Raw genomic sequence first — 12,205 nt, 5'->3', positions numbered from 1 at the left:
ATTAAAAAACATGGTACTCGAGCTTGCCAAGCTCGAGTACCTAAAAAAGTGGTATATACCTATATAGTTTGGAAACAGTGTTTCTGGGCAAATTATTTTGAAAATTGATGGTAATGGGTCATTTTTGCCCTTAGTTGGTTCTTACTTTTCAAAGATATTATAATAGACTTGTCCTTGTCACTTTTCAAAATCTTACGTTTGACTTTCTGACCTTGTCCTATAAATGAGAGTAAGAGCATGAATCTTACAAGGTAATTGAAAACATAATCATGAAGATCCCTACCAGAATTGCTTTTTCATTTCTGTTCTGCTTTATTATTCTTTCTAAAAGTAATTTCTTGGCCAAAGCACAAAACACGACAATCTCAGTTAACGTGGGTGTGATTCTTGACTTCGATACATGGACTGGGAAGATGGGTTTGAGTTGCATCAACATGGCCCTTGCGGACTTCTATGCCTCCCATAATCACTACAAAACTAGGCTACATCTTCACTCCAGAGACTCCAAATGTGATGTTGTTGAAGCAGCTGCTGGAGGTAAATCTTCCTCCCTCTTATTCATCCCTATCTGTAGACTGTAGACTGTAGGTAAGGTCTTGTGTTAGATAGCTTTCGTTTTTTTTATTTTTTTTTTTTTCAATCACTCTGCAGAATTTTCTTCTTACTGGATTGGAACACTTCGTAGTTGCAGCAATGGATTAATGGGATTAAGTGATTAATAGTATGTTCTATATCGTTAAACTTTCTCACCACTAGCACTAAACGAAAGCCATTACTGAAATTTGAATTAATAATTCCTTTTGTTATTATATTTTTTTTGGTAAGTAACTTCTGTTATTCTATCTAGTATATAGCATTTTTGTAGATGATGGTTTCAATTTAACTATCATCAATTCATCAGAGGAGTTTATTGTCGATTCTCAAATTGTAACTTAGGAGAGGGTTTTGGAAAGAGAGTATATATTATAGAGGGAAGAGAGTGAACACAAGGTTTACATGGTTCGGTCTAATGGCCCACATCCACACATACACTTGTGTTATTTATTTTATTAGCATGAACTTGTTCATTGATTATTAGACATCAGGAACTCGTATAGCTGTCATAATCCTTATTAAATTTGTCAAGGGCTTTGCTAAGTACCTTGTAACTCAATTGAGTGGCACCTTTATAATAGAGATATTTAGGGTTTAAATTTCCCAACCCCAAAATTAATGCATAAAGAAAAAAAAAAATTATCAAGAGTTTTTTAACTCAATTAATTGATACCTCCTCCAACAAAATAGCTAAGGTTCAAATATCCCTCCTCGTTATAAAACTATTTGGAGGAATTTTCTCTAATGCACTATGAGACCATTCATAAGTCCATTTACGTGTCTTAATTAAACAAGTCACTTTTACTCATTAAAAACAATTATGTGGCAGAAGTTCTAATTAACTTAACCGGTAAAGTATTTTGTTGTTGAATAAAAATTTTGGGATTCGAACCTCTACCTAGAACAAAAACCAATTGATGTATAGACATGGGTTAGTTACAGTGCACTGGAGCTAACTCTTACTCCTTGACTTAATGTTAAAGAACAATTATAATAAAACAAATATCATAAGTTGAAATATATACATAAAAGAAGTTATATTACGAAAAAAGTATGTATGAATAGTCTTTTTAATAGTTACATATTAGGTTGCTGGCATTTCCTCCAAAGTAAAGTTTTTCCTTGTAAAATTATCTCTTTTGACTAAAAATTAAAAACCCAAATAATCCAAGCTAGTCAACATGGAAATATGCAAATCACAAATTCCCAAACGTTTAATAGTTGATGGGATGAATGAACACCCTACCCAACAACTTCGACCACACGTTCCAAACAAATTTGTTTGTAGTACTCCCTGTTAGGTTCTTGTGAGACGTGTGACCCGGGTGAGTGCCAACTATCGTTGTTGGCACTTTATTCTCTTGTCGACAATGAATTATATGCTTTAAGAGAACACATTTGCGATATTTTGACAAATATTTCTAATAAGCTTTGTATATCATTTCTTATTAAAAAAAATGCTTTGTATATCATTCCATTCAATCATTGCCAGCTTGCCATAATTTAAGGCCTAAAGCCATAAATTTAAATGAAGCATTTTATATTTAAATATTAATTAATTGATTTTATTTAATACTAACCAAACTGAGGTTAATTTGATGAATTGAAAATATAATTTGATGAATTAATATTAACTAATCTAAGATTAGTTTTATTTATTTATAAAGAAATATATATATATATATATATATATATATATAACAGTTTAAGTATAAAATTTAACTAAAAAAATTATTATTTTCTTAAAAAGAGGTTTACTTTATCTTTAATATAAGACAATTCATGATTAAGTAAAGTTGAAATCTAATCTTCAATTTTATATTTCGGTGTTAAGAGAGATATATATATTGTTTGGTGTTTGGTTGCATGAGAGACTAGGTGGCTAATGTTGACAATCTAGCGTGTAAGATATTGATTTACAAAAATTAAAGTCTCAAGTTATATGGGGGAAAATAATGATGTAACAAATTGCAACAATTTTTTTTCCCAAACAATTTAGGGTTTCAATTGGGTTATTTTTATATTGGTCCAGTATTTTGGAGGACATCTTAGAAATGAGAAAAAGAAAATGCTAAAGCTACTATAAAATATTTACAACTTGATGTTCAATGAATGTTATTGGTGGATTTCAACAAGCCAATTAAGTAATATTTGAATTAATTATTATTATTTTTTTGTGATTAGTGACACATCAATTTGTAAGCTTTAGCTAGTAAGATTTGTAATTTGTCTAACATCACTGAATAGTGCACAATCATTTAAAATATATATATTTTCATAGAATTTGGATCATCTTATAGTGAGAGTGTGACCTTTTTTATGAAGGGGTAGAGACTTTTGTTGTGGGGGACTTAGGGTTAGCCTTGCATTCAATAGCTACACTTCGCTAATAATGCATAAACATATGGTTACCAAAAGATTCCTTCATCTCAATTTTTTAAGCTCCAGAAGAGTTAGAGTTTGATTTGGAATAAAATTGGCTTTCTCTTGTTCTTCTTTCTTCTTTTGTAAAAGTAGCTCTAGACCTGATTAAAAATGTAGAAGTGCAAGCCATCTTAAGGCCACAAAACTCAATGGAAGCCGAGTTCATTATTGATCTTGGGAAGAAAGCCCAAGTGCCCATTGTATCATTCTTAGCAACAAGCCCTTCTCTTACTTCACTTCGAAGTCCATATTTTTTTTAAGTTGCTCAAAATGACTTGTCTCAAGTGAAAGCTATAAGTGCAATTGTTAAAGCCTATGGATGGAAAGAAGTTGTGCCGATCTATATTGATGATGAGTACGGGCAAGGTATTATACCCTATTTGATTGATGCCTTGCAAGATGTTGATGCTCATGTCCCTTATCGAAGTGTCATTCCTCCATTTGCCTCAAATGACCACATTAGGGAGGAACTTTACAAGTTGATGACAATGCAAACTAGAGTCTTCATAGTGCACATGCCAATCAATCTGGGTTCTAAGCTTTTCACCAAGGCAAAAGAGAATGGAATGATGAGTGCAGGTTATGTTTGGATCATGACCATTGGGATGACCAATTCCATTCGCTCGATAGAATCTTCAGTACATGACTCAATGCAAGGGGTATTGGGTGTAAAGACTTATGTTCCAAAAACAATTAAGCTTGAAAATTTTACACTTTGATGGAAAACAGAGTTCCATCAAGACAATCCTAAAATTTTGGATGTTGAATTGAATGTTAGGGGACTATAGGCATATGATGCTGCTTCAGCGCTAGCCAAGGCAGTTGAGAAGGCTGGGACTACAAATTTTGGCTTTGAAAATACAACTGGTTCAAGCAACTTAACTGATCTTGCAACTATAGGGTTCTCTCTAAATGGTCCAAAACTTCGCCAAGCATTATTGGACACAAGATTTCTGGCCTTGCTAGAGAGTTTAATCTCCAAAATGGGCAAGTACAATCATCAACTTTTCAAATAATTAATGTGAATGGTAATGGAGAAAGAGGAGTTGCATTTTGGACTCTAGAAAATGGACTCGTAAGGGAATTGAATTCTACAAACACAAGCACGTATTCCACTTCGAGAAGAAACTTAGGACCAGTTATATGGCCGGGTGATTCAAGTTCTGTCCCCAAAGGTTGGGAGATTCCAACAAATGGGAAGAAGTTGAGAGTAGGAGTTCCAGTGAAGGATGGTTTTTTTGAATTTGTTAAGGTGGAATGTGATGCTAGCACTAACACAACAGATGTCAAAGGGTATAGCATAGACATCTTCAAGGCTGTAATGAAAGCATTACCATATAATGTTGACTACGAGTTCATTCCATTTGCAAAGCCAAATGGTGAAAGCGCTGGTACAAATAATGATATGGTGTATCAAGTATATCTTAGGGTTAGTAAAAACCTTTAGCTTACTATTATTTAAAAATAAAATTACAAATTGAAGCATTATATTTCTTGATTTATCCTTTTCCCTCTAGATTTTGTTGTCTATCTAAACAAGGGTGCACATATAGTATTGGAAATGACAAACCTAATATTTTATTTTGATAGAATTTTGATGTTGTGGCTGGAGATACAACTATCATTGCAAATAGGACTAACTATATTGACTTCACATTGCCGTATACGGAATCTAGAGTAACAATGGTAGTCCCAATCAAAGAGAGTGATAGGAAAAATGCATGGGTGTTCTTGAAGCCCTTAACTTGGGACCTTTGGATAACAAGTGGGGTTTTCTTTGTCTTCATTGGCTTTGTGGTCTGGGCTCTTGAGCATCGAATAAATGAAGAATTTCGTGGGCCTCCATCACATGAGATCGGAACAAGCTTATGGTACTCCTTCTCAACCATGGTTTTTGCACAGAGTAAATTCTCTTTATTATATTCTCATTTATTTTAGAAGAAATGACTGATTTAAATACTCAATAGAAGGCCTATGCAAAATGCACAAACTACATACATACACTACTTGGAGGCTTATAACGGCTTTAGAAGCTTCTTTCATATCAGAAACCTGAAATTATGGAATTTCCATCCTTCAAAAAGCAAGTAATAAACTATTTGTCGTCTTGCTTACTAGTCTATAATGCGAAAATTGATTGTATCATATAACAGTACTGCCTAAGATTCCTTAAATTCAAATTTACCATACGTTGAAACAAGTAATAGACTAATATTGTATTCCTGGATGATATCTCAAATATCGTATTAACTTGACTTTTATGACGCAACTATGTTCTTTTCTAAAGTCAATTTGAATTTAATTTACAGAGGATAACTTGTTAAGAAATTTGGCAAGGATTGTGGTGATCATATGGGTTTTTGTGGTGCTCATTCTCACTCAAAGTTACACTGCGAGTTTGACATCACTCTTAACAATTCAACAATTACAACCAACTATTACTGATGTCAGCCAACTTCTTAAGAATGGAGATCATGTGGGCTACCAAGAAGGTTCTTTTGTTTTGGGAACCCTAAAAGAAATGAATTTTGACGTAAGTAAGCTTATGGCATATAAATCCGCAGATGAATGTGATGAACTTTTATCAAAAGGAAGTGCAAATGGAGGTATAGCAGCTGCTTTTGATGAGATTCCTTGTATAAAGATTTTACTATCAAAATATTGCTCCAAATACACCATGGTTCAATCCATATCTAAAATTGATGGGCTTGGCTTTGTAAGCTCTCTCTCTCTCTCTCATGCATGTGTACGTGTTTGTGTAGTTGCGTAGTTACATATGTAGATTTCTTATATTTTAATCTCTCACAGGTCTTCCCTAAAGGTTCCCCATTCATATCAGATGTATCAAGGGCAATTTTAAATGTAATCGAAGAAGAGAAAATGAAAGAAATTGAAAAAACATGGCTAGGGGACCAAAGTGATTGTCCAAGCTCCAACACCCAGGTTTCTTCTAGTAGTCTTAGCCTTGAAAGCTTTTGGGGCCTATTCCTCATTGCCGGCATTGCTTCCTTATTAGCTCTCATAATCTCCTTTTCCATGTTTCTTTACAAGGAGAGGCAGAAAATTTGGATCCACTTTGATTCAAAAAACTCAATATGGAGAAGAATTCGTCATGCCTTAAGAATCTTTGACAATAAAGACCTCAACTCACATGCTTTTAGGAATAAAGCGCTGACAGAGAGAGGTAACATTGATTGTGATCACTATATAGGTGCAAGTGATGCCTTACCAAGCACTAACTACGTAACAAGTCCAATAAGCTATTCAGTCCACAGTGAACCCGAATTTACTTTCTCAGAAGATTCAGGAACACCTTCTAGAGAATGTTTCATTCCTAATCCACATGGTCATGCATTTCTATCAACAAAAACTAATGAGCAAGTTGGTCACCCAAATCCAAATCAAGAGGGTCCAAGAACCCAAAAAATAGCTGTAGAAAACTGTTAAAATAATTTTCATTCTTGTAAACAAAGACTTAGATATCCATACGATACTTTTATTTAGGGATAGTTTTCATTGTATATTACTAGTGGAGGACTAAAGGCATCACACATACATAAATTTATAAATGAGCTAGTAGGAGTTTATTCACGGGTTTTGTTTTTATTTTGAATATATACTAGAGAGTATACCGGAGTGTATCATCATTTTTTTATGACTTTTGTGCACATTCTTAGGGGGAGAAATTCTATCTTATTCACGTTCTTAGGGGGAGAAATCCAATGGGGAGATGCATATACCAAGAAGGAGAAGAAATTTCTTTATCAAGAAAACCTTGTATTGTTTTGCTTTTCTTTATGTTTGTTTTCTTGTTTTGCTTTATGGTGCTTTGAGTTATGTTTAGTATCTTTGCTTTGTTGTTCTCATTGCATTGTGTTTATGTGTTGGACATGCATACATCCCTATGCTATTGTGCTTTGTTGATTGCATGTTCAAATAATCATTTGTTTTGCTATATGATCATTGTAGTCATTTCCATATGATTGTTTTGTGTTTGATTAAGTTGCTCATATATTTCATATCATGTTTACTTGATTGCATTTTTTACTTGTTACATTATACTTTTCCTTCTATTACTTGATTTACCTTGAGGGTATAATGTGTTTTGTGCAAGTGTTTCAGGGTACAGGTATTTTGTTCCAAGTTCATCACAGGTTTTAGATTTAGGGGTGAGTGAGTTTTGCCATTGTTCCCAAACTTATGTTTAAGTCTAGAGTTTGTTATAGGGTGTTTTTGTCATGGAATAAAGCCAACATAAAACACAGTTGTAAATCAAAATTTTACAATCCCCCTCTTTGGTTATTTCGTGACAAAAACATCCTATAACAGACTCTAGACTTAAATGTGAGTTTGGGAACAATGACAAAACTCACTCACACCTAAATCTAAAACTTGTGATGAACTTGGAATAAAATGCTTGTATCCTGAAACACATGCACAAAACACATTAGATCCTCAAGGTAAAGCAAGTAATAGAAGGACAAATATAATGTAACAAGTAAAAAATGCAATCAAGTAAACATGATATGAAACGTATGAGCAACTTGATCAAACAATGAACAATCATTTGGAAATGACTACAATGATTATATAGCAAAGCAAATGATCATCTGAACATACAATCAACAAAACATAATAGCATAAGAATGTATGCATGTCCAACACATAAACATGATGCGATGAGAACAACAAAGCAAAGACACTAAACATAACTCAAAGCACCATAAAGCAAAACAAGAAAACAAACATAAAGAAAAGCAAAGCAAAACAAGGTTTTCTTGATAAAGAAATGTCTTCTCCCCCTTGGTATATGCATCTCCCCTATGGCTTTCTCCCCCTATAAATGTGCACGAGATAGAATTTCTCCCCCTGAAAATGTGCACAAGAGTCATATAAAAACGAGGATACACTCCGATATACTCTCTAGTATACTCTTCCCCTATTTGTCACGAATAGACAAATGAATCAAGAGGAATGAGGGAAGGAAAAGAAGATATGAACAAGGGTAATGATGCATGAGGAGTGCAAGATGAATGAGAAAATGAAGCTCAAATAAAAGAAAAAAATACCTTAAAAACAAAAGACTACAAAGCATAAAGGAAACATGACATGCTAGGATGAGGAAACAAGAGGTAGACCAAGACATGACAAGGGTAGCAAAGGTGTGTGCTTGAGGGTGCATCAAGTGTGCATGTGCAATGTATGATCAATGTATGAACAAACACTCATGGGGCAAAGTGTGTAAAACACACAACCAATTATCAAAACATGATAAACATGAGTAATCATGATAATCCCCAAAAAATGGTACTCAATGGAGTCCAAAACAATGAAAAAAAATACCATATAGACATTTTATCAAACACTTAGAGTGCACACACTACACATATATGTTAAACAATGCATGAACACATGAAAGTCTACCCTTAATACAAGTTATTTTTGCCACAAGGGGCCAACATCTAAAGCAAATCATCATTTAAAACAAAACCCAAAAAAAAGATTGACAAAATTAAGTTTTCCAACCCCCATTTGAGAAAAACCCAACTATGAACATAAAACCCCCAAAAACATAATCTAAGAATCAAAATCAATTAAAAGTGTTAAAGATTACCTTAGAGATGTTTATGGAGAGTAAAACAATTGAAATTAGTTGGGTTTTAATGTAGAAGTTTTGAAAAAGAGGGTTTGAAGAGGTTGGAGTCATAATAGAGTCATATGAGGAGTTTTGGACTAAAAATTCACGAAATACCCATAAAATAGCTGATTTGGGAATTTCGTAGGATAGCTGGGAATTTTGCGAGATAGCTTATCATGAGTTACTCGTGAGCTACTCGTGAAACTTTCTATCTGATGACTTGCAGCCAAGTTGCGAACAACTCACAAACTACTCGTGAAAGACTTTGACCCCTATTTTTCAACACAAAAACAAGCTTGAAACATTGAAAAATAAAGTATGTACAAAACTTAGAGACAAAGAGTGATGAAAAACACTTCCAAATATAAATAAAATGATCAAAAATCTTTTTGGGTTTGATTCACATATGGTTGAGCACACACACATCACATTTGAACACGTACAATCACACAAATGAAATAGGCATTTATTGAACATCAGACTTATGTGTTGTGTGTGTGAATTAAGTATGAACTAGTCCATAGTCTAGTATGAAGCTTCTATGATCAATTCAATCAAGTCATACACAACTAGAACGAAGTCAAGTGACCTATCTTACTAATAGAAATGAACATATATGACCTCTCACCAAGATGCTTACATTGATTGAAAGTTTTTCATTTGGCTTTAATTTTTCATACTTTTTGATCAATACAACTCAATTTTTGAGCAATGATGCCATGAAATTTTTTATATTTCTTTGAGGAATAAGCCTTTGGCTTTGGCATCATACATTTTGCTCCACATTTTCCTAGTCAAACGAGTTTTCAAAGCAAGTTTCATTCAGCTTCTTCTCTTTTTAGAGATTCACATTTGTAGAGCTTTTTGACATAAAAATAAATGTGAGGAGATATATAGGCACAAGTCTACGCATGTATCAAGATCAAACAAGACTATTGACTAATCATTCATAACAAGCTTAAAGATCTATTTACAACAATCAACCATAAATTTCTAGATTTCGCTCACACTTAAAAAATGTGCATACATAACAAGCTAAACTCGTAAATGTACTACACCATTAGTATGGAGGTACTAGGCCAAACTCATATGTGATATGTGTTCAAACATATACAATCAAACTTTTTAAATTTTCCACTTTTTATGTGTTTTTGGATTTTTACACACATAAAACAAAAGCAAAAAAGTAAGATAAAATAAAAATAATGCATATAAATAGATGCATGATGCACAAATGCATGATAATGAAGCATTTAATGCATGAAGAGTCCTACAAAAATAAAAAAAATTAGATCAAGGACCAAAAGTGCAAAAGCTCAACCATAGGAACCCTTCCTCATCCAAATAAAATGATTGTTTGGAATAAGTGTCTCATGAGAAGTGAGACAAGGGTTGGAAGAATGAGAACCGGAAATGCACATAGACAATGAGGTAAGAGTATTAACCACATGTTTCAACAACTTGCCACTTTTAATCAAACCCGGTTTAGCTTGCAAAGCACAACTTCCAAAAAGCTTAAGTTTCTCTTTTCTTTTAATTCTTTTAAGAGCTTGAAACTTAGAGCAATGAGATTTAAGATGACCAAAAGCACCATGATGGTGACAAACAATGTCCACTAGGCTTTTTAGGGAGGGATCTAGCAACATGGTTTTGTTCTCTCTTCAACATGGAACATTGAGGTCTTATGTGATAAATCATACCACAATGGTGGCAATTAGGAACAAACTTAGATTCACTCAAATCCCTAGGATGAGACCTAAACAAAGGCTTAGGCTTAAGAGCCTTTCTCTCCACTTTTTGGTTTCTTTTGTGTGGAGGAATGTACACCGATTTGTCTTTAGCAGTAGAACTCACAATAGGCACAAAATTGGGCAACACAACATGATTGCAACAAAGATTTTCTTCCTTTTTAATAATAGGTTCAACAATCAAACACTTGGCATATATCTTAAGATATTCATTTTCACATTTAAAATCATTAACAAGTTTGTTAGACAAAACAAGTTTAGCATCCATGTCCATATTCAAACATTCAAACTCTTTCATCTTTTCAAAAGAATTTTCAGGAAGTTTCTTATATTTCTCAACCAATTTATTGGATTCATTGAGCTTAACAATCAAATCATCCTTTTCACTAGTGAACTTGCACAAATTCTTATGAAACTTCTTAAATTTTTTCTTCAAGAGTTTGACATTTGGAATTTTAACAACATGTAAAGAGTCATGTAACATGTCATCACAAGCATGTTAGGATAAATACTCACAGAAGCATTTTCATAAACACATGGCATGTTACACTTAACATCATCCAAAACATCCATAGAAGCATATAAAGTACTATCCATGGTAATAAACATAAGGGGTCAAGGATCAAACTTGGGTAATTAAACCAAAACAAGTGTACCTGCTCTGATACCAATTAAAAACTCAAATTAGTGTGAAACACTAATGCTTGTTTACACCCCCAATTTTAAATAACAGCTTAATTGCTTTTACTCTAACTTATCTAAGTGTGGAACAAGAGTAAATGAAGCACCAAAAAAAAAAAAGAACTATTTTAGTGCATGAACATGAACAATAAATAATAAATGTAAAGCACAAAAAGAAAGGGAAGAGAGATACAAATACAAAATAACACCAAGACGTATTATTGAAGAGGAAACTAAAGAATTCAGCGAAAAACCTCTCCGCAACCCTCCAAGTCGAAATTGATCCACTAGTGAATAGTACACGAATAGCAAAAGACCCTCCAAGCTTAGTTTACCTAATGTACTTGAGCCCTCCAAGCTTCTGCTACCAACGGACTTCTCGGATTCTTGTCTTCACTAGCGTTCCGGATCTTGCAATACCGCCCGATTGCATTCGCCAAGCCTCATCGGCTTCTTTTGGCAAATCCCTAAAACTTCTCAAGCTCCAAAACACTCTCTACACTTTGAATAGGTGTAGGTTGTGTTTGGGTACAAATCTCCTCTCAAGGTATGACAATGGGAGAGGGAAGGAGAAGATGCTACAATGATTTCTCACTATAGGATGAGTAGCTCTCTCTTTAAAAGATGGGTGTGTTGTGTTGTAGAAACCTATCTAGGGCTTTCTCTCTAAATAGCCTCTCTTTTACTTTTGTGGGTAATGAAGGTATATATAGTATGTGAAAGTTCAAAAACGTGTACAAGACACCTTTGAACGTTTAGACCCCCAAATTACAACTTAACCAATACAAGCAATATGTCAAACAACTAGTGTGCGGAAACTTAACACATGCTATAATACGAAATTGGTTAAAGACTATCTAAGCCATAACAAAATAAAACCACAGCAGATAATAAAAAGGCAAAGATAGAGAGGAAGGAAGATGCAAACACAAAGACAACAATCGATGTGTTATCGAAGAGGAAACCGAAGTCCTAGGCGAAAAACCTCTCCGCCACCCTCCAAGCGGTAAACAATCCACTAGAAAATACAGTTGGGATACAAGGACAGCAATAGACCCTCCAAGCCTAATCTACCCAGTGCACCTAAGCCCTCCAAGCTTCTTGCTCCAACGAGGTTGCG

At 34.0% G+C, this 12,205-nt stretch overlaps 1 pseudogene; it reads left to right on the top strand.

The window, feature by feature from the left end:
* The first annotated feature begins 269 nt into the window (after positions 1–269).
* LOC126695790 (glutamate receptor 2.8-like) lies at positions 270–6,465 on the top strand (annotated as a pseudogene).
* The last annotated feature ends 5,740 nt before the right edge of the window (positions 6,466–12,205 follow it).

The sequence above is a fragment of the Quercus robur genome, chromosome 2 (assembly GCF_932294415.1).
Source record: "Quercus robur chromosome 2, dhQueRobu3.1, whole genome shotgun sequence".
NCBI lineage: Eukaryota > Viridiplantae > Streptophyta > Magnoliopsida > Fagales > Fagaceae > Quercus > Quercus robur.
The sequence above is the reverse complement of the archived record's forward strand: the minus strand, read 5'-3'. Positions and strand labels throughout refer to the sequence as shown.